General features: G+C 44.2%; 1 protein-coding gene across 4 annotated transcripts in view; it reads left to right on the forward strand.

The window, feature by feature from the left end:
- Positions 1-1,890: 1,890 nt before the first annotated feature.
- Positions 1,891-25,007, forward strand: part of RHBDD1 (rhomboid domain containing 1) — a 145,877-nt gene continuing 122,760 nt past the window's right edge. The window contains exons 1-2 of one of the 4 annotated variants that reach the window (XM_040982821.1): positions 8,613-9,219; positions 11,946-12,110. The gene's annotated coding sequence lies outside the window, so the exon portion shown is untranslated. Of the gene's footprint in view, positions 1,923-8,612; positions 9,220-11,945; positions 12,111-22,274; positions 22,295-25,007 lie in introns of those variants that run through there. The other 3 variants (XM_040982823.1, XM_040982822.1, XM_040982824.1) reach the window with 3 other exon arrangements.

Here is a 25,007-nt window from a genome sequence, read left to right on the forward strand (position 1 = left end):
TTGTAGCCAATACCACATGTGAGAAATACCCAGGTAAGCCAAACAGCTGAACCCTGCGTTATACACAATGTGCACAACTCCTATGGTGTGCATTTTGTCATAATAAACACTCACACTTCAGGGTTTGGGGGAGTTCGTTTACAAGGCAATGCTTACATAAGAGTGAAGTATTGATTCTTGGATATTTTTAAGCCTTATTCAGTGAAAGTACATTGCTGACTACCTCATATGTTAAAGATATGCCATCATGGCCCAAGTCACGATTATCACTTTAGATGGGACTTGAGCATAATACAACATGCTCGTTTCAGTAGGAGTTAAAAAAAAATAAACCCACCGTGCACAAAAAATCACTTAGGACAGCAGAGGTCATTTTCAAAAAGGTGTACCTTTTGTCTTTTTAAATGTGAAATTTTCAACTGGTAACATTTGAACCAGAATTATTTGATTATGCTTTTAATCATTATAGATATAATTAAATTTTTGAGATTACTGTATTGTGGCTTTTTGACTAGTGGCGTCCTTAAAATTACCCTGTATTTGATGTATTGATAACGGAGAGAAAACTACGCAATGGCAGAAGGGTGTACTCAGTGGTGGAGAAGTGAAAGGTAGAGTTAGTGTGAACTGAATGCCTGCACAGGATCATGGATCAGCAGGATAAACGGAGATCCCACTGCTTCGGGAGAAAAATGTAAAAGGGCAATTTACTTTTTTTTTAAATTACTCATTTGCTGTTTTCTTTTCCAAGAATACAGTTTCTCACTGCCGGTCAAGCTTAACATATTTGAGATTTCTTCTTTGTCACCGGAGAGTCTGATAATACATACATAGTTGGGTACATATCCTTTCGTCCATGTATTGACTTACACACCCCGTACAGGAGTCAATTTTTCATTTACCTTCCAAATTTCAAAAACACAATGACAAAAGAGCAGCTTTACGCAGCTGCTGTTTGGGTAGCTCCACTGGGGCTGCTGTTGGGAATGGTCAGTAAGTGAGGAACGGCAAGAACCCGCACACTGTGGCCTTCCTGGACAAAGCGCACCTGCCCACAATTAACTGTAAGCACAAGTTTCTCATTCCTGCACGAAATAAACACAGCACTACGATACTTGACTCCTACCACGGGCCACAAATGTTGTTCTAGAATAAAAGGGGAAGCAATGCAGTCCATTCACTGGCAGTATCTGTACTAACACTGAAAGTTAAACGGCTGGTGGGGGAGCCGGGAACACCGAGATAAGCAGGTGTGGCTCCCGGTGGGGAACTCCTTAGGGTGGGCCTCTGTCTCCCCTACCCCTAGGTCAAGGGGCAACTTCTATGATGCAAGTCGCACCCAAAGGCACCTGCTTGCTGCCAGCTGCCCCCACACCCACCCCAGGGCACTCAGGCCGCTGGCTTGCTTTATGCACGGTGGGTGACTAGCGGTTATTTAGCTCAGTCAGGACTGCTGTCCACGTCTCACTCGGGGCCGGAGGAGGGTGCACGCGCTACTCCTCGCGGCCGCGGCCACAGTACAACCCTGGACGCGCACAACCGAGCATGCGCCTCAGCCGGGTCTCCCGACCCACCCCGGTCCGTCCCCGGCTCACCCCGGGCCTTCCGCTGGGCGAGAGCCGCCTCCCCGGCCCGCCCCGGCCCCACGGCCGCCTCCCCGGGCCCACCCCGGCCCCACGGCCGCCTCCCGTCCCCACCGCCGCCTCCCCGGGCCCGCCCTGGCCCCACGGCCGCCTCCCGTCCCCACGGCCGCCTCCCGTCCCCACCGCCGCCTCCCCGGGCCCGCCCTGGCCCCACGGCCGCCTCCCCGCGCCCGCCCCGCTTCCTCCTCCTGGGGACCTGCGAGCGTCCGGGATTGGGCGAGCTGCGTGATGACGTAGAGGCGCACGACGACGTGGGGACGCGGGTCGGCCGCAGAGAGCGTGAGTGTCCGCGTCTGTGAGGCCGCCGAGGCGACGTCTCCGCGGCGCCGGCTTTGTGTCCCTGTAGCCGCGCTGCGGGCGCCGGCGTGTGGGCAGCCGGTCGGGGCGAGGGGCCAGGGGTCCCGGGCCAGGGCGGGATTGAGGCGTGGCCTGCGCACGGTGGGCGCCCGCGCGGCCGGGGCAGCAGAGAGGGCGTTTCCTGCTTCTGCTCTGCCCGGGTTCGTCCTCCTCAGGCCGAGCTGGGCGGCTGGAACCGGCCTTCTCCCGGGGGAAGCGCGTCCCCTGGGGCTGCAGCCGGGAGAGGCGCGTCCCCTCGGGCTTCACCTCGAGGCGGGGCGGCTTTGGCCCCCAGGCAGCTTTGCAGGATTCGTTTTTTTGAAAACGAAAGTGTCGCCGCTTTCGGTTTCCAGAGTTCTTGGAACAGTAACTTTTTTCTCCCCCTTTGAAATTGCTCTTTAAAACATACTTAGCCCCTTAATTTTTCAAGCTTATACGTCTTTTCGGCTGGCACCAATAAACTTGAGAGACGTGTCCTCTTTTTAAAGGCGTTGCTTTAAAGCAGCCGCAGCTGGGGCTGACGGGGGCGGGAAGACGCAGCTATGGCCAGTGATTGGGCAGGCTTTCTCCCGCGTCTGTCTACAGGCTTTGGACCTCACAAGAGCCCGGGATGATGATGCGTAAATCTCATGAAACATTCCCCATGAAAGGGCAGGAGCACCTGCTCACAGAGCAGATAAAGATGCCATGTTATGGGCTTGGTAATACTGCACAAAGTAATAACACTGGAAGGATTGCTTATTGGGTTACATGGGGTTGAAATGCTGGGTGTTTTGACCACTACTCACAGTGTGTGTTTTTATCTTTTTACTTCTGGGTTTTCAACTAAAGAGATGTAGTTAAAAGTTGGGGCAGTATACCTGACACAATGCCATTATGGCTATAGTGTTTTTATAGGAATAGCATTAGTGAGGGTGCGTTTAATTTGGGGTCCTGGTTTCTTCATCGTAGTTACACCCCGTTTGACCCAGCGTCTGTTAAAGACAAAGAGCTAAACGGTAGCTTTAAGAGTTGAGAAACATTGTGAAGCAGTGGTATGTAAACGCAGGCTGAAGGTATTTCTGTCTTTATCTGTGTTTTCCATATGTGACACATTGCGGTGACAACACGAAGGGTCCCCTGTTCGCTCCACACCTCTGCCGGGTGCGGATCTCTGACCTTGTAGGATACAATGTGTTTTTCCTTTTCTGGGCAGGGCTGGGAGTCTGTAGGAGGAGAAGGAAATATTCAGTGTTTGAAGCAGCTGCCATGAAGCCCAGAAGGGCCTTCCATGGAGCCCACTGTGGCGATTCCTGGGACCACTGAGCATCAGCTTCCTTTAAAGAGCCCCACCAGCAGATTCATACTGACTCATTGTGATACATTTTTGGAAAGGGCTGAGTGTTTTCTTGTTCTGTGTGTCATTGAGGCAGGGCTACAACCATGGTTTTGCCTCAGGCAAGTCCTGTAGCATAGTTGCACCCTAGATTTGAAGAAAACACTTGTAGAAAATGAGAACTGTGAACATGATGGGAAAACACTGTTCTTATTTTGTTACCATGTCAGAAAAACTTTGGCAGGTTGCCTGGGGAGTTTCCTAGAAGGCCAGGGTCAGACAGTAATTCAGTATCTTCTTTAGTTTGTTGATGGAGACTACCAGATGTACAAGACAGATTGTATTGGAGATCTTATTGAAAATATACATTTAGGGGCCTGGCGTGGTAGCCACGTCCTCACCCATGTGGATGCTGGTTCCTGTCCTGGCTGCTCCACTTTCCATCCAGCTCCCTGCTTGTGACCTGGGAAAGCAGTGAAGAATGGCCCAAAGCCAGGGACCCTACACCCATGTGGCAGACCCGAAGACGCTCCTGGCTTCTGGCTTCAGATCAGCTTAGCTCTGGCTATTGCAGCCACTTGGGAAGTGAACCAGCAGACAGATCTTTTTCTGTCTCTGCTTCTCTGTAGAACTACCTTTGCAGTGAAAAATAAATCTTCAGCTTTGTGGTATTTTAGGCTAAACTTCCACCTGTGGTACTGGCATCTGAAATGGTGCCTGTTTGAGCCTGGGCCACTCCACTTTCTATCAAGCTCCCTGCTAAGGTACCTGGGAAAGCAACAGAAAATGGTGCTAGTGCTTAGGCCCCTGCAGCCACAAAGGAGACCCAGATGTAACTCCTGGCTTCAGACTGGCTCAGCTGCAGCCGTGTGCCCATCTGAGGAGTGAATGGACAGAATGGAAGAGCTCTCTCCTTCTCTAACTCAAAATAAATCTTTAAAAATATCTACTAAAGAAAATTGGGCCCGGCACGGTGGCGCAAGTGGTTAAAGGTCCTCGCCTTGCACGCCCGGGATCCCATATGGGCACCAGTTCTAATCCCGGCAGCCCCGCTTCCCTTCCAGCTCCCTGCCTGTGGCCTGGGAAAGCAGTCGAGGATGGCCCAAAGCCTTGGGAACCTGCACCCACGTGGGAGACCCGGAAGAGGCTCCTGGCTTCGGATCGGCATAGTATCGGCCCGTTGTGGTCACTTGGGGAGTGAATCATCGGACGGAAGATCTTTCTCTCTGTCTCTCCTCTCTGTATATCCGCCTTTCCAATAAAAAAATAATAAAAATAAATCTTAAAAAAAAAAAAAAGAAAATACTGTTAGTTCTGAAATAGTCATAGTTAATGTTTTCCAACCATTAGTAGCATAGTATAAAACTTTCTTTTGTTTTTTAGGAATAGAATCTTGTGTATTTTATGTATATATTGTGTATGAATATAAACAGAAAATACTTGACAGGATTTATATTAGATGATACTTTGTTTATATGTATTTTGATGCGATGGGGTGAAGTATAAATGGAAATCTTCATTTACGTAAAATTAGGTATGTGCACTTTTGAATATTTTAAAAGGATAGAAGTGATCCCTTAAAGGCATAGATTTTCTCAAGTGCCACTTACAATCTTGAGGGCAGCGGTTCTCGGATGTCTGTAGGCGAGAGTGGCCTTATACAAAATCTTACCTTAAAATCACTGAGCTGAGGAAGTCTCAGTGCTGTGTGGTGGAAGGGCACAGACTCTTGACTCCTGACCTCAAAAATACTGTCGGGACCACTTCGCTGGGCGAGGTTGCCAGCTTGCTCTACAGTCGGTTCCTAGGGTTCTTTGTCTGCAGTGCCCACATTCGCGTGGCTTTTCATCCAGCGGAGTAAGTTAGTAGCAGCCTTCAGTCTCGCCAGCTTTACAAACTCGGATCTGTGCACATCATGAGAACCGATCTTAAAAACAGTCTGAAGTTGTGACAGCTGTGTGACGATTAAAAGCCCTTTAGTGTTTTAACTGACTATTGTTTAGCATTGCAAATGATTCAGGACAAGAGAAACAAAGAGTCAAATATACAGTATTACTTGTGTGTATCATGCTAGGTTTTCTGTTGTATAAAACCAGCTGGCTTGCGTTTGTATGGTAAAGTGTTTTTTTTTTTTTTTTTTAAAGGACTGGTTTTTAGGCAATAACGAGCTTTCGTCGGAAAAATAATTTCAAGTGCTAAACATTTGTTATGTTGTTATTAGTAATGGTAGTGGTGATATTACTTCGTCTTTCTCACACATTGAGGGTTTCCTGGTGACAGCTGGAGTGTCGGGGAGGGGGAGCCACTTTCAACCAGCTGCTCTGTACAGCATCATGATGGTGATATGTCAAAGCCCAAGGATAATTTTGGCTGAATTGAGAAAAGGAAAGGTATCCGATTTCTGGGATGCAATAGATAGTGTGCAAGCGTCCCTTGGGATCTAGATGGCGGCCTGCTGACGATGTGTGCATTCAGGCTTGCATGTCGGTGTTATTTACCATCTAGTTTTTTGGACACTGTTACATGTGCATCATAATTGCAAAGCAATCAAATCTAGGTCCATGGGGATCGCCCAAGGAGGGGGGTTTATTGCTTTATGAAGAGGAGAATGAAAAGCGAACTTCAGCAATATGCTGCAAGCTTTCCTGTAACCTGTGATTTGATTCAGTGTTCACGAGAACTCCAGGAGGCAAGGGGAATTTTCCCCATCCATATGTGAAGAAAGCCCAGCAGAATTGCGTGCATAATTTGCTCAAGCCTATGTACTTACGTGCTACCACATATTCTTCCAGAAATATTGTCCTTATGCCAACAGCTGTTTCTCCATGGTACTGTTACATATTTTTTTAACCCAAAGTTATGATACTATGATAGTAATGAATGAAATTTTTACACATAGTACAGTGACTTCAAAATCAGTGACTTCAAATCATAGTGTGATTTGTGGCTCTGTTATTTGTGTTTTCCACCTTGTGAGAAAAGTCTCTAGAGCCACCTCGTGAGAGAGGTTGCGTCACCATCTTTTGTTAGTACCAGCAAGTTTGCGTTTCCGTGTACTGTAATGCATAAGTTGCATCTGAATTTGAATAAATGTGGAAGTAGATGTTGTGTGCACTGACCATGTAGTCCCTTTCTTCATGTCGGTTTACCAAAGGGGAATTCCTCTTTTTACTTCAAAGCATAAGGAAACCTGTAGGCTTGTAAATTTGCACCAATTGATGACATAGATAAATGTGTCTTGTTTTCAAGGCAGGTAGAACGAACACACGCACACACACGCACACACATGCACACACGGAGAGCCTGTTTGCTGGTTCCTCAGTGCCCGTAAGGCACCCAGTCACTGGCCTGTCACTGCTGCCTCCCCAGTCCTGTGTTAGCGGGAAGCTAGCTTCAGGAGCCAGAGCCAGGAATTGAACCAAGGTACTCCAGTGAGGAAGGCAGACACCTTAACCCCTGGACCGGACGCTTGCCCTGGTTCTCCTGATTCTGAGGATGTGTTGGTTTTTGTTTTTTTTTTTTCTGTTTCATTTTTTAAAATTTTTCATGATACAGTTCCTTAGGCCCAGGGTTTTACCTAGGATGTGATTTCAAGAATCATTTCATCTTCCTCGTTGCCTACAGGCTAATAGCTATTCTGTGGGTTTCTTTCCCTTCTGTTCCCCTACCTCCTACATTCATTACATATAAAACTTTAAAACAATGTATTTGTGTTTAGCTGTTTCCTGAACATCACATGTACCTTTCCATTCAGGCCTCGTACGGTCCCTCGCGTGGTTGTGTTGCTCTTGGTCTTTCTCTTGCTCTCTCTAGGCTACGTCCTCCTTAAAGGACTGACTGTCACGTGGTAGATACATGTTTACTAAATGAAAGATCTAGAAATCATGTGCTTAATGCTAGAGTTTCACATCTATTCATTTACTTCTCTGGACTTTTTTTTGGAGAAACATGATAACATGTTTGTTTAGGAATTGTGTGTTGGTGACAAAATGGAAGGACTGAATTTCACTATAGGAAAGTTTACAGAACATTTTCTTTGTTTTTGCCAACAATAAACAGTTGGAATTTTAACATTATATTTACTATCTGATTTTTTATGTTGATGTGGCATTAATATAAGGAGAACAGAGTCAGGATAGGTCACAGAATTCTGAGAATGTGATATCTTCTCCCTCCCCTCTATTTCTTACTTTCAGAGAACGCTGTCATATTCCTGCCTGGACTGTAAGCATATGACTGAGGGACTTTGCCTTACTTATGCATAACCTTGCTTACACTTATTTCTTTAGGAATAGAGGACTATTGAGACAGACTATATAACCTCCGCATTTGGGTTTTTCTGTGGCCTGCAGCATTGAGCTCAATAGAAAACAGGAGTTGAGTTTGAAAGAAACTGTCAACTCTTTGCAAAGACCCTAGTATTCTTTGTAGGGCTCTTTGATGACGAACAGCAGAAATTATCTACGTTACTAAGTTACCCAGATGACTTAGCAATAAGAAATGTATTGGAAATATACGGACAAGCATGGAGAATCAGCAGAAAGACCAGAGCAGCAGCTGTGAGGAGGGTCAGCAGCTACCTGCATTCTTGAGGCGTGCTACACTTGGTAGGTTAGGATAGATCAGGTCAGTGCTCCGAGCATTGACTCCGGAAGTTGCCGACTGTACTCTCTGTACGTGTTTTGTGTTCTGGGGAGAGGGCTGTACTCTGCCTTCGATCACTTCTGAATCAGTTTTGGAAAGGGCACTTTGCATTGACACTGCTGCTTGGTCCTCCCAGCAGTGGGAGGCAGACCTCTGTTACTGAAGGAATGAGGTACTAGTCACCGGCAAGTAAGAACCACTAAGCTGCCCCCGAGCACCTCGTGTGCTTTGTGGGAACATGACATACCTTAGAAGTCTGCTCTGCTCTTCTCCTTCTTGACCAGTTCTTGTGCAGGGAGGATTTCAGTTACATCAATAATTTACAAACAAGTGAAGCCCAGCACCAAAAGTTATTTTAAATGGGTCGGGGTGGTGGCTCACTTTTACACGGACGGGGTAGACCAATCTGCTGTGGGGCAAGCACACCTGAGGATAGAGTTACTGAAGTCCTGAAGGGAGTGATCCGGGGTGCTGGCCTTGATGCTCCTGTGTGCCTGCTAGTTTAAAAGCCTCAGTCTGAGTGGCTGTCAGTTGGAAGACCTTAATGAGCCCTCATTACACTAACACTGGTGGTCTGGGAGAGGAGGGCCAGGCTTAGCATTGATATTGGAAATCCTAAGTGATGATGGGTCAGAATTGGAATTGACACGTAATTCACTTAGCTGTGGAGTAAAATCCAAGACCACATACCAAGTCTAGTTATTTCATTTTCCTAGCCGTTACCTTTTATGTGTAAAATATGCTTTAATTTATGTTAAGACTGTAACACTTTAGAAAGAAGAGGGAAATCACAATTTTGCCAGCTGACATATTAAGGATTTTTTTTTTTAAACCTGAGATGGGGACTCATTAAATTCTGAAATCCTTAAACACTCTTGAGATTTTACTGTATAATTCATTTCAATTGTAGAAGAAATTTCTGGTTTTATTTTCCTTACACAAACCCCATTTTACTGTTTTTTTTTTAAGTATGACAGTTAAAAATTGCAGGATCATGGGAAATCCTAGAAATGCTAATTTATTACTATGTTATAAAAATGCAACTGTTGGAAGTTTTAACCTCATTTTAATTTGTGTATATGAAAACACTGTCATTTCAGGTTACGATTGTGTGTGTGTGTATAGTTAATCTCATCTAATCCTAAAAAGTAATCAAACAAGCCTGCATCACCTCCCGTTACGGGTGAGGCACCGCGGGTTCACCTCCCTTTGGTTTACTGCATGGTATGTGGTGGAGCACTTAGTGAGGACCAACCCCTGTTCTGTGCGTTATAGTGCAAGGTAATATTGCCAGCCCTGGGTGGGATCTGAACAAAAAGCAATGGGGCATTTCTTTTCCCAGAGCCTATCTGTTTACTGGTAGTTCCCTGACAAGCTCTTTATGTTCTGGAACTACCAAAATGTGTTCTGTTATCCATCATCTTGTGCTTCTGTTGCTGTGAGTGTGGCAACAGCTCCTCTACGGCAACGCTGTGTCCTGGCAAGTCTTTTGTCCTTCGTGTCCTAGTGAAGCCTGACAGCCTTTCATGTTGCATTCAGCGAGACTGCTTTCCATTGAACAGAGCCGAACGTTGCTTTCTAGGTGAAAAATAATTAAATGCTTTTAAAGATGTATTTGATTAACAGGAAGCTGATCTGTGTAAATTAATTGTAACTGTAATGATGTCATAGCCTTGTCTTTTGTTATTAACCAGGTAATTGACCAGAAGTTTAGAAGCTTATTGTGACTGACAGTTAGGAGTTTGACCTTGCATGCTGTCTGGAAGGGAAACATGCAGAATGAATGTAAATGTGTTTTGCTCATTGAGCTGTGTGCTGTCAGGATGTCTGATCTTAGGTTCTGATTCTTATTCTTCCATTGCTTTGTGGAAGTCGGTGATCAGGTTTATATACTTAGACCAAATGCTTGCTGCTTCTGCTTTTAGTCGTCTACGTCCTTGAATCACTAATCAGATGTGATGCCTTGGCACATTTAGCAATGCAAATAAACAAATGCCAAACCAAGATGAATCTTGTTTGTAAAGTCGGTATGAAGGAAATTAAGAAAAAATTTCTATACTAAAGTCATAAAAAAAGGAAAAACAGGGGTGGTTTAATAGGTTGGGAGAGAGTTTATCCTTTCTGGACCCGTTTGTGTGAGAAAGTTGAAGGCGTCAGGTGTCTTGAATAGAAGAAGGACGAGGACCTTTAACTTTGGTAAGTGTAGTTGAAGGCTGCGAGAGTGAAGGTAAGCTAATCACGATGAGTAATTGACAGCTCCCAGGTCGAGGCCGGCCTTCTTCTGTACACTCTATACCTGTGGAAGAGTCAGCCCTAATAAGAGGTGTCATGCACGTGCCTGGAAACCATCACACTGCATAATATGATGGTTTCACCTCAGGGAGACCAGAGCTTTTGGGCAAACACTATGAAAAGCATAGCACCTTTCTGTCAGTGGCACATACAATTATTTTTTTTTAAGTATTTGAAGCTAGTAGCATGGTGACACAGTTTTACACATGTGAAATGGTTAAGTAATGCGTGACTACTACATTAAAAATGGCACGTCACCCTCACAAAGTTTAGACATTTGCTTGGGAAAGTGGCTGTCAGAGCAACTGCAGCTAGTGAATCATTGCCAACTGGCGGAAGGAGGTTTGTCTGAAATTGGGCAGGAAGATGTAATTGCAGGTGTGGGTGGAGGTAGCTCAAATTGTCTGCGCTGATCTGACGATGCAGGCAGATATTTGAAGAGTACATATTTTTCCATACACGTGAGATTTGAAACTTGTGTTATGCTCAAATTGTTCCCTAATATGAGTTGCATTTGAACAAATTTGTTTATTTGGGAATTGGAATTCTAGCAACACTACCCAGACTAAAATACACTTTCCCCAATAGCACTGCATGTTCATGCCTTAACGCCAGCCGTACATGAATCTTCCTCTCTATAAAACTCCTTCCCTTTTCTACACTTTCTGTCTTTTTAAAGCCGGGTTTGGGTGATAAAGTTTTCCCAAGAGCTTCTCTAAATTGCCCTGACTTCATTTTTCTGTATTGACACATTTTTGTAAAGAACTTACCCATTTCTGAAAAAAAAGTTTTACATTATATAAAACACGACTTGTAGTAAAGGGATAAACACCTAAATCCAAGTGACTGGCTAGCTCGGGGCAGAAAAAAGCACTTCCATTTGGTAACTGAGCCTGTTTATGAAGTTCTGACGCGGCTGACACGAGAAACAGTAAGTCTGACTGGTGCTTAAACAACCTTCAAATGATTCTTCGGGTGAGACCTGTATCAAAACCTCCAGTAAAATAAAGGTGCATTTCTGCAGAGGTCATTCTTCAAAGACGAGGTCATGAGAACTGACCACTTGGCTTGTGGTGATCTGACAAAGGGCTGGAAGTTTGGGTGGTAATCCTGTGTATCAGTAGTTCTTGGAAGAGACGCAGTTTCCGCCTCTCCGTGGTTTCCTGCTCAGATCAGGCAGTGCTCAGAGGGTGATATGATAGGTGCCCAACCTCCCCCCGCCTCTGCAGTGGGAACGCTGGCCTGGCCGGAGGGCTAGCCTGCTCCATACCGGACTGCAACTGCACAAAGTCCAAGAAAGCCTGTTCTTCAGCTTCTCTTGTGGAGCATATCTGATAAGACGAGGAAAATGACACGTTGTCATTACCCTTTGTTTTGCACTTCCTTGGTGTGTCTGGCTACTCCTCCACCAGGTGGAATGGTTATATTCCCTGTTGGAAGTACACAGATCTGAATCCCGGCTTTGCCCCTGGTTTCAGCTTCCTGTCGGTGGGGACTCTAGGAGGCAGTGGGTGATGGCCCGAGTCATTGGGTCCATGCCGCTCGTGTAGGAGGACACTGGCTTGTGCCTGGCCAGTCCTGGATGTCATGGACAGTTGGGCAATAAGCTGTGGGAAGGAGCCCCCTCTGCCCTCCCCCGCTTTTTCCTCTACCTCATTTCACTCCCTCTGCCTTTCAAATATGTAAATAAAAATTTAACGATTCTTTTTTTGCAGACTGAGCCACATTTTACTTTGACAGCAGTGACTCTGGACCTAGGTCATTTTGACTAAAAATCCCTGCTGTCTATAGAATGGGCAGTAATAACTGTGTCATGAAGTTCAGAGAATGAGTGGGAAAATTGTACCCTTAAAGGAGCATCACCACGTGAAGCTAAGAGTGTAAGTTTGTAATTATAATGTGACTTTTAAAAAAAAATTCTGTCTTACTTTGATGATTTATTTGAAAGGCAAAACTACAGAAAAGATCTTCCATCTCTTAGTTTAGTCACCGAATAAATACAATAGCCAAGGCTGAACAAGACATAGGAGCCTGGAATTTCATTTAGGTCTCCCTCATGGGTGGCAGTGGCTGAGAATGTGGCCGTCCTTGTGGGCTTCCCGAGGACATTAGCAGGACACAGGACCCTGCATCAGAAGCAGAGAACCTGGGACCTGAATAACAGTGCTCTGTGGGATACCAGCATCACAAGTGGTAAATCCACCTGCTGAGCCACAGCTCCAGCACCTAGAGCTCTAATTTAGAACAATCAGACTGTAGTTAATATCTTTCAGTATTTAAAACCATAGATATGATTGAGTGACCATTTATCATGGGCCTGGTATTATTCTAAGAACTTTATTGTCTTAAGCCAAGGGTGGGGAACATCTTACCTGTGGGCTGTATAAGGTTTGTGAAATCACTGGGCTTGTCTGCCAAGGCAAGTATTGGTTGCATCCAGAATTTAGCTAATGTGTAGCAGGCTAATTTTGAAGTTTTAGTATGGCTGACAAATAATTTTGTAAATATCTAAATGATGCTTGGCAGAAAAATGATTATTCATTGTTGTAAGCCATTTAGTTTTTACAACACCTCTGGAATTGATTTAACTATTATTACCTCATTTTGTGTAACAGACAACTGAGGCCTAGGTTAAAGGACTCGCACAAGGTCACACAACTTTTAACAGCACCAACTGACGTGCCAGAGTGTGTGCTGTCAGACCCCAGTGTATACCTGCAAGTTCTCTGATGACATCTGGTTGGCGCTGCTGGAAGAGGCAATCCTGCAAGCATTTGAAAGATGAGTCAGTGGTGACATGGCCAGGAAGTCTGTGAGCACAGAGGCAGGGCAGGAGGTGGAGGGCATATGAGGGCATATGTCCTGGCACAGGACGGGGAATGCTGGTGGTTGTTCCCGCTGAGGCCTGTCCATGCCCACTGCCCTTGGAGTGTTTCCAGAGCCTATTGCCCACAGTCTCTGCAGTTCTTTGTTTAATTTATTTTTTTAAAGACTTAATTTATCACTTGTATTGCAAAGGCAGATATACAGAGAGAAAGATCTTCCTTCTGCTGGTTCACACCCTCCCTCCCACCCTCCAAGCGGCTGCTACATTCGCAGCTGAGCTAATCTGAAGCCAGGAGCCCGGAGCCTCTTCCTTGTCTCCCATATGGGTACAGGGTCTCAAGGCCTTGGGCTGTCCTTGACTGCTTTCCTAGGCCACAGCAGGATGGGAAGGGAGGAGCTGGGATATGAGCCGGCACCCATATGGGATCCCAGTGCGCGCAAAGTGAGGACTTTAGCCACTAGGCTTCCATACCGGGCCCTATTTTTATTTTTATTTTTATTTTTATTTTTATTTTTGATGTTTATATAGTTGATCAGGGTGGGAAGGATCAAGGGTTGGGGAAGTGGGTGAGATCATTGTTTCCAAATTTTCTTTTTCTTCTTCCTATATCTGTGGGAAGGGGGTGATAAGGGGAGAAGTCACACCCAGCCTCCAACCTGCCCATTACCCATGGGAAACAGCTCTCTGATATCAGTCCAGGGTCCCCGATGTGAAGCATCTTCTGCGGGTTCTGCTTAAGTGGTTTCAGTAGTTCTGAAGTGCTGTCAATCTCGCCAATCCAGTAATGAGGAAATCCTTCCAATGTCTATTGGCTGACACAGTCCACCTTAGCATCTCCGTTTGCCCAGATATTTGCTGTCATTGCTTGATTGTGGTAGTTGTCCAATTTATTCTGCCCTCCTTCCTCTACTGTGGTACCAGATGTCCTCTGCAGGCCCCAATGACCTGTCATATCCTCCATGTGCTTGCCATCTGGGTCTGTCAGAGCCACTGAGGAGGTCCAGTTCTGACACATGCATTTCACAATCAGACCACCAATCCTAGATGTGAGCCCTCACGTCCCTGCACACCCCCACTTGTGTCATCTCCCAGACCCCCTGCAAGCCCAAATACCATGCCTCTGCAAGCACGCTGCTGGACAGCCAGTGGGCCTTTCCCCGTGCCACCACCACCCTGGGCCTTGCCGGAACCCTCACTACTGGGGCTCGTGGACCTGGCACCCACCATACAGACGGGCCTAAAGACCCAGACTGGAATATCTGGGTCCTGCTGCACCCCCTGTCTCCAGGGCTCACATACCCAGCACCCCCTCACGACCCCCCGCAACACACATATCTTTAGAATAAAAAATGGACTAGGTGACTGTGCTGGCACATTGGTATGATTAACACAGATTTGGCATTAACCACACCCAGAATGCCCACCAGCTATTCCTGCTTTTCTTCTGACAGAGTAACAGTTACCTAGGTACAATGCAACCTAGCCATTTGCCCACAGCTGGATTGTTCATTTTCTCTCTTCTCTCTGCCTCTTTCCTTTCCCCTCCCTTCCCCTCACTGAACACTCCCAACCCCAGGGTTTGTGTGTGCCAGTGGGTCGGGGGCTAGGCTATTTAACCCAGCCTAGTTTTCCCACTTGGGCTGGTGCCTTGGCCTGACCCAGACATGCCCTCCAGGGTCCCCCCTCTAAACCACTCTGTCTTAGCTCCCTCACCTATCTGTGAGTGCAGCAACTGGGCCTATGGAAGACCCCAGAAATCATTCCTCCCTTGTCAAAAATATCTTCAGCCACTCCCACTCCAGTATGTCCCTAGACCCCTTCCCCAGGGTGATTTACAGACCCCCTCCCCCACCTAGGACCTGGGATGGAGTGCGCTGGCCAGACATTCCCTGCCTTCCTCACTTTTTTGTAAGATTTATTTTTATTGGAAAGTCAGTCTTACAGAGAAAGATTTTTCATTCGCTGATTCATTCCCCAAGTGATGGCTGGAGCTGAGCTGATCTGAAGCCAGGAATCAGAAGCTTCTTCCAGGTCTCCCACATGAGTGCAGGGTCCCAAGGCTTTGGGTTATCCTCCACTGCTTTCCCAGGCCACAGGCATTGGGGCTGTATGGGAAGTGGAGCAGCTGGGACATGAACTAGCAATGATATGGGATCTCAGTGCATGCAAGGGGAGGATTTAACCACTAGGCTATCACGCAGGGGCCCTTCCTCACATATCTTAAAAAATAGAATAGGCAACTATGCTGGCACACTGGTGTAGTTAACACAAATTTGGCATTAACCAGGTGCAAAATGCCTGCCAAATATTGGCTGCTTTTCTCCCAGCTGTGTAACACTTGCTTAGGAACAAGGCAACTTGGTAGTTGCCTGCAGCTGGGTTTTTGTTTTTTACTTTCGAATGCTTTCTCTGACCCTTGTAGTCCTTGGTGTACTTTGGCAAGGTGGAAGTGAGAGGGAGTTAGCCCTTTGCAGGGAAGGCACTGAGGCCTGCCTGTATCTGTGCCAATTCATACAGTGCTATTAAGTTCCAGGTAGCCACAGTGATGGCTGTACTGATAATACATAAACTTTTTCTGCCTTGCCTTCTCTGTTTTACTTTCCTCTTCCTCTGTCAGTGCATTGATCACCTCCCAGATAAATGACTTCCTTTGATTTAGCATCTGCTTCTGGGTCGAGCTCAAACTCTTAACAGTAATGCACAATAATGTCAGCAGCAAAGTGTTCATGAAGAGAACGTTAATGAAGTTCTGTTCCTCATCATTCTATAGATAGAGAAACAGAAATGAGTTGAGGTCATTTGCCCAAGTAGCTAAAATAACTTACACTTTAGCCAGATGGAGTGGAGTTAAAGAGTGATTTGATCCAACACAGCCTCCTTAACCATCACTTGGCATTGAGTTCACAAGCAAAGGCAAACACAATCCTGGTGGGGCAACAGGAATAGATGAGTAACAAATAAGGCTGTTTACTCCATGTTTTGAGTTTAGTTTCTGGGGAATCAGAAATGACTTTGAATAAAGGAAGGGTCTCTTGTTCTGCTTAAGCTTTCAACTGCTCCCCTCCACCCTCCCCCCCCCCCTTTTTTTTTTAGCAGTTAGTTGGGTTGGATTTATGAAATAAGAATATCCCCCTCCAATCTGTGCTGTTAAATGTCAGGGAGATACAGACGGGAGCAAGCCCTTGCCCCCTTCCAGGTTGGTGTCACCTTCATCTTTCAGGTGGATATACACGACTTGTGGTTGGTGTCTGTAGAGTAGAAGTTCTTTGTACCATGCCCTTCTTGTGCAATCTAATCCCTGGGAAATCCAGGACAAGGTCATTAAAGAAGTACTGTGCCAGTGTATGGTTTTTTGAATACCCTCCCTAAAACGTGTAACAGTATATGAATAAAAATGTCTGTATTCATTAAAGATCACCTGTAGGCTGCAGACACTTCTGTTGTAATTCCTCGGTGGCCATGAGGGACGAGGGAATAGTTATATACTGTTTTAATTGCACACTCTCTCCCTCCCTTCCTTCATCCCTCCCTCCCTCCCTTCCTTCCTTTTTCCTTTCCCCCTTCCTTTCCTTTTTTCTTCCCTTCCCTTCCCTCTTTCCTTCTTTGCTTTTATAAAAAGATTGTTGTATTGATTTGAAAGTCATAGTTACACAGAAAGAAGAAAGTGGAGAGAGAACATGAAAGCATGCGATTGAGAAATAGCATGACAACTTGCATTAAGAAGTTCTGCAATGTCCAGGGCTGGACCAGACCAAAGCTGTCTCAGGGTTCGGGTTGGAGGAAGTTTCCGTCTTCTGATTAGACTTAAGTTTCTTGAGCTTGGTGAGTAGCAAAGAAGTCCCATGATCAACTCGCTCTGAGGAAGTGGCCGTTGAGGGTGTTGAAATTCTTGCCCACCCTGACCGCGGAGCTGGGAACCAACTCAGGATGGGCATCAGGCAAAATCAGAGAAGGAAGCAACACCTGCTGCGGCAGTAGTCGCTCCAGTGTTTTGTATCCCTTTACATTTTTATTTTTATTTATTTGAAAGAAGTACTCAGGGTCGTGAATTTTGTTGAATTTGTGGGATAGCAGTAGTTGATGACCTAGTCATGACTTGACCGTTTCTTTTGATGATTTTTTTTTTTACTACTGTGGACAAATAGAAGAGGTCATTGTATCCTGTGAAGCACCTTTCCCATTTTAAAGTTCTCTCTTCATACCCACCATCTTGATTCTGCCTCAGTAATTTTTGTTTTAAAAATAAATTTTATAAAAATGTCTACATACAATGGAAGGGAGTTCTTTAAATTCAAGAAGATCCAAAGTGATGATACTACAGGGTGGTGGAACTAGCAACTATAGAAGTGATTAGGTCATAAGGCCATTCCATGTGGCTTTAATTGTTCTTGAAGTTAGCGCATGTTCTTTTTTCACAGCTAATCTTGATCATCAGAATGTAATTCACCTGACGTACTTAGATTAGGGCCTGCATAACCACTGTAGGTTTTCTCCTCGCCACCATTATGTTACGGAGTTCTGCTTTGCTTCCACAGGAACTATAGTAGTTTCCTACATTGGTTCTGGAGGAATTACTTCTGTCTGGTTATAAGCCACTTCCTGTAATGTACAGGAGATTAGTGAAATTTTTGACTTGTTTAATCACTTCTTTTCTCATTATAGTTTTTTTTTTTTCCAAGATGTAACTTGAAGAGGCAGAAAAAGGGAGGGGAGAGAGGGAAAGAGAGAAAGAAGAGAGGAGGGGGTAGAGAGAGAGACAGAGAGATCTTTCTTGCACTAGTTTGGCGTTTGCTGCACAAATGCCCGAATGACCAGGGTTGGGCCAGAGGCCAGGATGTAGCGACTCATCTAGATCTTCCACATGGATGGCAGGAGCCCTAGTGCTTAAGCCGTCTTCCACGGCTGTGCTAGGAACATTATCAGGGAGCCGGATTGGAACTGGAGCTGCAGGGACACAGTATTGGGTGGTCCAACATGGGATACCAGTGTTGAAGCCACAGTGTCGTCCTCATTCATGAGGTTGTAACTAAATTTATGCTGTATATTACGAATAGAAATCCTGTATTATGACTAGAGGTTGTGTTTAAAATGAAACATTATTTTGATTCTTTTTAGTACTTTAAAATATTGTCACAAACTTCAGTTTCTCTTTCAATACGCATTTGTGTGGTAGAAAAATAAGTGGTATTTTTTAAGAATTTTAAGCTTAGTCTTATGATATAAGCTTTGAAATAGTAGCTCTGTCTATGCCTGCAATGTCATGATACACCTAACTAGATGGATGATGGGCTTGTGACTTGAAGGACTCTACTGTTGTTAGGATATAGGAGAAAACAGAGAGAGGAGGGATGAAAGAGAAAATCCATGAGCCTAAGGAACTGTATCATGAAAAAAGAAACAAAAGAAGGGAATGTTAGCGTGAAACAGGGTAGATCACAGCTGGGAATTTGAATGTGCGTGTACGTACCACACACATCAGTATCTGCAGCATTTGTTAACCTCTCTAGAAAGGCAGGGAATAGATTTGGGTTTCGATTTGATCTTCTGGAGTGATGAGCGAGGCAGGCTGCTGGGGCCTCTTGCGCACATGGCTGGTAGCTGCGAGAGACATGAGTGGAAGTGCTAGCCCGAAGAGCAGCAGTGTGCAGTAGGAAGCACTGGATCTGAGTTCAGTCATTCCAAATATGGGGATTGTCATCCTGCCAAGAAGAATGAATTTTCTCTCTTACACTTTTACACCAAAGTTGCTGAAAACATATCCATTAGCTGAGGCACTTGTTTGGTATAGTAAACATTAAATATAGGCTTTGTATATAAACAATGAAACTGTGAAATTCACTTTGGTGATCTCTGGTGGTGGGAGAACTGGTGGGACCAACCATTTGTGCAGATGGTCTCGTTAAGTACCTTGGACAGAGAAACCTGGGCCAGGACCTTTCTACATCCTTAGAAATTCTCAAAGGAAGATGTTCCATTAAGTTACTTCTCTTATAGGGAATGCTAGGACATGTTTCAAAGACAGTAACTGGGAAGTTACAGGATTTTCTTGGCACCTACTGCCAGACCAACTTGTACATGAACCAAAACAAATTTTGTCTTCCTAAGATTGTAAAAATTAAATGAAACATTATATATAATTACTTTTAAAAAATGATCCAGTCATTTATCAGGGATCTACTGTATTTTACAGAGACCGAAAGTAATATAAAGTCCCAGTATAAAAAACAAAAATTCCAAATTCATCTTCTTATAGTGCATTGTATAGTTGCAAATGCGTCCCAACCAATTCCTTGGAATCTGTGCTTGGCATCAGCTGAAATAAAAAATATTTTATGGATTGCTTTCAGTTGTTTCAGCTATCTTCCATATTCACTGTTCTTGTTTTTTTAGTATTACAATGAGAATATTTGTTACAAGCTGTCTAAACTTGAGAGCGTACTATTTCTTATTATTTTAAGCATCTCTATTTTGATATAAAATGATTTGATTAAAAAATAAAGAGTCAATATGCAAAACTACTTTTTAGCAATAATTTAGATTTTTTTTTTTTTTTTGGTAAGTCTGATGAGTACCAAGCCTTGATTCTTATGCAAATAGCTTCAAGTTGGTCAGATGATGGCGACCAAGATGTATTGTCAGCCCATGTCTGGCTCTCTCAGGTTCAGGCATTGTTGTCAGGTTTTCTACATAGTCTGATCATCAATAGCCTTTTGAGGCAGGTGTTATTATTACTTTGTGTCTGTTTTATAAATGAGGTCAAGTAGGCACGCATGAGTAGAGGGCTTATCTTATGTTTAACTGTTCCTGAATAATTAAGGATTTGAAACTGGAAGGTGTTTGGCTCTAGAGTTCTTTCCGTATGGACAGTATTCAGTCTTTCGATGATGAAGCATAGAAAGGTGTTTGATGAATTTCAGGAAAAGAGAATAACATAGTGAAAAGGGAAACCACGAGTCAGACATTGTGTGAGTGAATTGGTGTAGAATACCAGGTGTTGAAGGCCTGGAATTGGGTGGGATCCGGGGGTCCATAGCGCATGCCCTTATTCATGGTCTCCCCTATCTGAAGAAGTGTAGTTATGTCTCTTTGCTTGCCTGCAATCCTCTTTCCACAGCTCATATTTCCTGTTTGTGTATGCCTTTTACATGGGTAGCATTGATACTAGAGCAGGCTGTTGTGAAAAGTAGCTGGACATTGTCCTCACTATATTTAATGCTCATTTTAGACAGCGATGGGATGAAGGAATGAGAAATGAAGAACTTTTATGTCTTAGAAATTACTTCAGCTAACTTAAAGCCAGAAAGGGGCCCGGTGTGATAGCCTAGCAGCTAAAGTCCTTGCCTCACATGCACCAGGATCCTATATGGGCTCTGGTCATAATCCAGGCAGCTCTGCTTCCCATCCAGCTCCCTGCATGTGGTCTGGGAAAGCAGTCAAGAACAGCCCAGAGCGTTGGGACCTTTCACCCTCATGGGAGACCTGGAAGAAGCTCTTGGCACCTGGCTTCAGATTGACTCAGCTCTGACCATTGAGGCCTCTTGGGGAGTGAATCATTGGATGGAAGAGCTTCCTTTCTGTCTCTCCTCCTCTCTGTATATCTGACTTTCCAATAAAAATAAAAAAATCTTAAAAAAGAAGAAACCAGAAAGATTTAGTCACTTGGAATCAGAGAAGTAGTCTAGTGGTTATGTTGAGACAGTTTCTTAATATGATTTGTTAAAAATTACTAGTTGTTTTGATGATATTTACATAGTTGATGAGGTGGGTGAGATCACCATTTCCACATTCTCTTTTTTTCCTTCCTGTATCTGGGGGAAAGGGAGAGACAAGGAGAGTAGCCATACTTGCCTCCCAAACTCCTCTGTACCCTAGGGTGGAGAACAGCCACCCGGCAGTCATACCAGGGTTCCTGATGTGGGGCATGTTCTGATGACCCTGCTCAAGAGGTTTTGGCAGTTCAACAGTTCTGCATTAGTGCGATCTTGCCACTCCAAGCACAATGAAAGCTCTCTAGAATCCACTGGCTGACATAGTCCACCTTAAAGTCTCCATTTGACCAGTTATTCACTGCTCACACTTGGCTGGGCTAGTTGATCGATTTGATCTATCCCCCATCCTCTGTTGTGGTTCCAGATGTCCTCTGCAGGTTCTGATGGACTGCCATATTCTCCATGTGCTCCTGGATATGCTGTCCACTGCTCTGTCTGAATCACTGAGAAGGCCCAGCTCTGACACCTACATTCCATGGTCAGACCATGAAACCTGCACTTCTCTCTTCATGGTTGGGGCTCTGAGTCCAGCAATTGAGTTGGGGGGATCCCCATAGAAACTTTGTCTGAGAAGATCCCAGACCTGATTCTTGTGTGTGCTTGTCAATATAGGGTCCAGCACAGTCTGTCACCTGTCAACATATGCATATGCTCGTGGTTGCAATTTCTGGGTCAGTTCTGTCTCCAGCTCTGTCTTCTACACAAACCAATGGGTGTGCAGTCCAGCCCAATCCTGCCTACCAGACACTCTGCCCTCATGCAAACCAATGGGAGCTGCAGCCTAGTCAGAGCAACCCATAGTAACCCCCCACCACTCTTGCCCCCTATCCTGGTTCCCATGCTTGCCAGTATGTACAGCAGATTGATCCAGTCTGTCCCACATCCCATTTCAGCTCTCACACATGTTAATGGGCATTGAAGCCTAATTCAACCCAACCGGCCCCACTATCCAGCCCACACATGTTCCGGTGGGTGCCATTCTGTCTAGTCATGCCTGTCCCCGACATAGTTCTTATGTTTATCAATGGGTATGATAACCCAAGAGGAAGGTTCCCACTATTTCCCTGCTGGACTCACTCCCACTCCCAGATCTAGCACTCTCCAGGTGGTTCTGCAGTTTAACTTGACAGAATTTGCCCCCCATACTGTCATCTGCCAGCTGATGTTGTGGCAAAGCCCAACCAACCCACATTCACTCTGATATGCATGTACCAGTAGAAATAGTCAACGCATCCTTACTTTCTGCAGATCCAGCCCATATGAAGCCAACAGATGTAGCCCTGCCCAGTCTGGTCTGCCCCCATCCCGGTTCATGCTCTCCAGTGGGAGAATCATAATATCATTATAATATTATAATATTATAATATCTCCTCCAGCCCAGATACAGGAAAAAGAAAAAGAAAATGTGTAAGCAAGGGTTTCATCCACTTTCTTCTGATCCTTGACCTGTCCCAACCCAATCAACTATGTAAGCATCATCAAAAATAAAATAAAAAAAAAAACTTTATGGTATTGTTTCATGGTCCGGATACATCACATTTAGCTTCTCCATTCATCATCTGAAAGAAAAAAAGAATATATGCACCTAAGTGCAATTTACCAAAGGTTTAGAACATAGCAATATTGGCATGAGTAGCAATAATCTTCCTCATATATGTAATAATAAATTATTGTTGAGTCTTTAAAGCAAAACTAATGTAGTTTAACAAGATTTTAAAAGACAACTTTAGATTTCAGTGCATTCACAGTAATGGAAGCCTCAGTGTCAGAGCAGCAGTTTTTGGGTTCTGTACACATAGGCAGCATTTTTGGGGTACCATCGAGGCTGCAGTTTCTTTCTTTCTTGTAGAATTAATGTGGTTAATATCACACTCCAAACTGGAAACAAAATTTACCACTGGTATGTGTTCCTGGGAGTTAATGGTCTCAATTCTCATTTAACATTTAAATTTGAAAATTGAGATATGTACTGCTTTGGATTGCTTTGGAAAATGATGATGAAATCATTTTTGCTGTGTAAGTAGAATTTAAAAAATCACTGTAATTATTTTCTTTTTCCATTTTGCTCCATTCTCTTCTCCTTGAGATACATAGGTTTTCTAAGATATGAGTTCTGTTTCTTTTGTTTGTTCTAGCTGCTTAGTTTTTCTTATTACATACCTGTTTAATTTTTAATTTCTCATTAAAAAGAAATATGGCTAATTTTTCTATAAACATTTCAAGAAGTCTTACATTTTTCTCTGCCACAAACTTGATATAATACTGCCTGGCGTATAGTACTACATAATTAAAATGCAATTTTTTGGTAAAGTAGTTCTGGCCATACAAATTATTAGTACATTTTAAATGGTATAGAGATTTACTTTTAAGAAATTGAGATAAATATTGTGAACACTGTTCGGGACCTGAAAATGGAAAGTGGAGAAATAGTTGTTACAATTGTGGGGAAATTGCATAAAGATGGTTATATAATAGTAATCAGGGCTTAATCAGTCTCATTTATGTGTAATGTAGATACATTAAAAACACCAGTCTGGAGTCATTTGGGAATTATTTAGTAAGCACAGACCATATGCTAGCCACTGTGTGTTTAGGCTGCTCAAGCAGAGGCTTGGGGGCATGGTGATTAAAGCAGACAAGGTGATTGCCACTGTCAGCTGGGAGTGCGGCACTCATGGCGCTCCTGATGTGGGGATCATGTGTGTGTCTGGGCATGGGAACTCGGGGAGACCCTGGCATGAGATGAGACTAGGGGTGCTTGCTGGGCACTGTTGAGAGCAAGTGGATCATTATGCTACAAAGTTTGGCTTAGTTCTTACTGCAATGATGCACCATCAGTCTAATACAAGATATGTCGAAGGACTGGTGGAAAATGACGAGTAGGCATCAGAGGAGAGAAGTAGAGAGGCCAGTTAAAGAGTTTATTGCAGTGGGGCCTTTTATGCTGGTGGCTTGCACCACAGTCGTGGCCCTGGGACTTTGAAGTAGATTGATAAGAGCTCAGTTTGGAAGTAGAAATGGAAGAGTTGAACTTGAGTGTATATTTTGGATGTATTCAGTTGAAGAATTTTGTTGCCTGGATAATTGTACTAAAACATACTAAATCCAAGTCAAAATATTATATTGGTCAAAAGAAAATAGTTTTGTTAAATAAAGAGAACATCATATTAGCTGAGGGGAAATTGTATAGATACGTAGTAAAAGGAAATTCAAAGCACTGTTTCCAAACTGATTGTAGGTCATACATTTGGCCAAATATGAGTCTAATGTATTTCATAATCTCAGATTTGTTCCAGCTGATTGCAGTATTTTCATTATGTAAACCAAGAGGTTACATGAAACAGAAGATGGGTTCGTTATGGTCAGCTTGATAATGTCAGAAACCAAGGAGAGAGTGACTGAAGGCAGCCCATGGGTTGGCATGAGTGGTAGAACTGGGATGAACTAAATATTGCAAAATAGGCAGCAAAGTTTTGTTGGAACAGTTACCAACTGCTTCCTAATAACCAATAGCATGTTTTTGGGTAGAACTCCTCATGTGGGGAACTCTTACTTCCCTTGAAACAGCTAAAAACATGCCTGCTTTGGAGGCTAATGTAGGACTCATTGATTAGCAATAGTGACCTGAGATAGCAAATTCACGTGGAGAATGAACAAAACTTGATGTGTAGGATTTGAGCATAACCAGGGTGATGACAAAAGTGAGATACATTTCAAGGACAATTTGCATCTTTGGCTCGACAAACCGGATTAATGGAGATCTTCCATGTCTGGAGATGGGGAATGTGGCAAAGGGATGGATTTGGAGTGTTCATCTTGAGCCTATTGAGCTTGTGGAGAAGGATGTATTTAAGGGGTGTAAGGGTCAGAGTACAGGGACTTTCCCGATTTTTGGGCCCTGGTGACTGGTTAAGGCTTGGACACAAGTTAGAGTACAGAAATCAATATCAAAACCAGACTGTGTAAGTTTAAAGTTCATAGATAAATTGTTATAATTAGTCATGTTTTTGAGACCTTTCATTCAACACAACACTCTAAATATATCTGTGCTGATGGGAAGGACATTAACAGTATTCATTTATAGTCTCTCATTGTGGTCATCTTCCTTGGTGCAGCCTGACCTGCAAGGTCAAGTTACAGATTTGATCTTCACATAGAGCTAGTGAGTTTCAGAGTTACCT

This window comes from Ochotona curzoniae, unplaced genomic scaffold (assembly GCF_017591425.1).
Source record: "Ochotona curzoniae isolate NIBS_2020 unplaced genomic scaffold, NIBS_Ocur_1.0 contig_3643, whole genome shotgun sequence".
NCBI lineage: Eukaryota > Metazoa > Chordata > Mammalia > Lagomorpha > Ochotonidae > Ochotona > Ochotona curzoniae.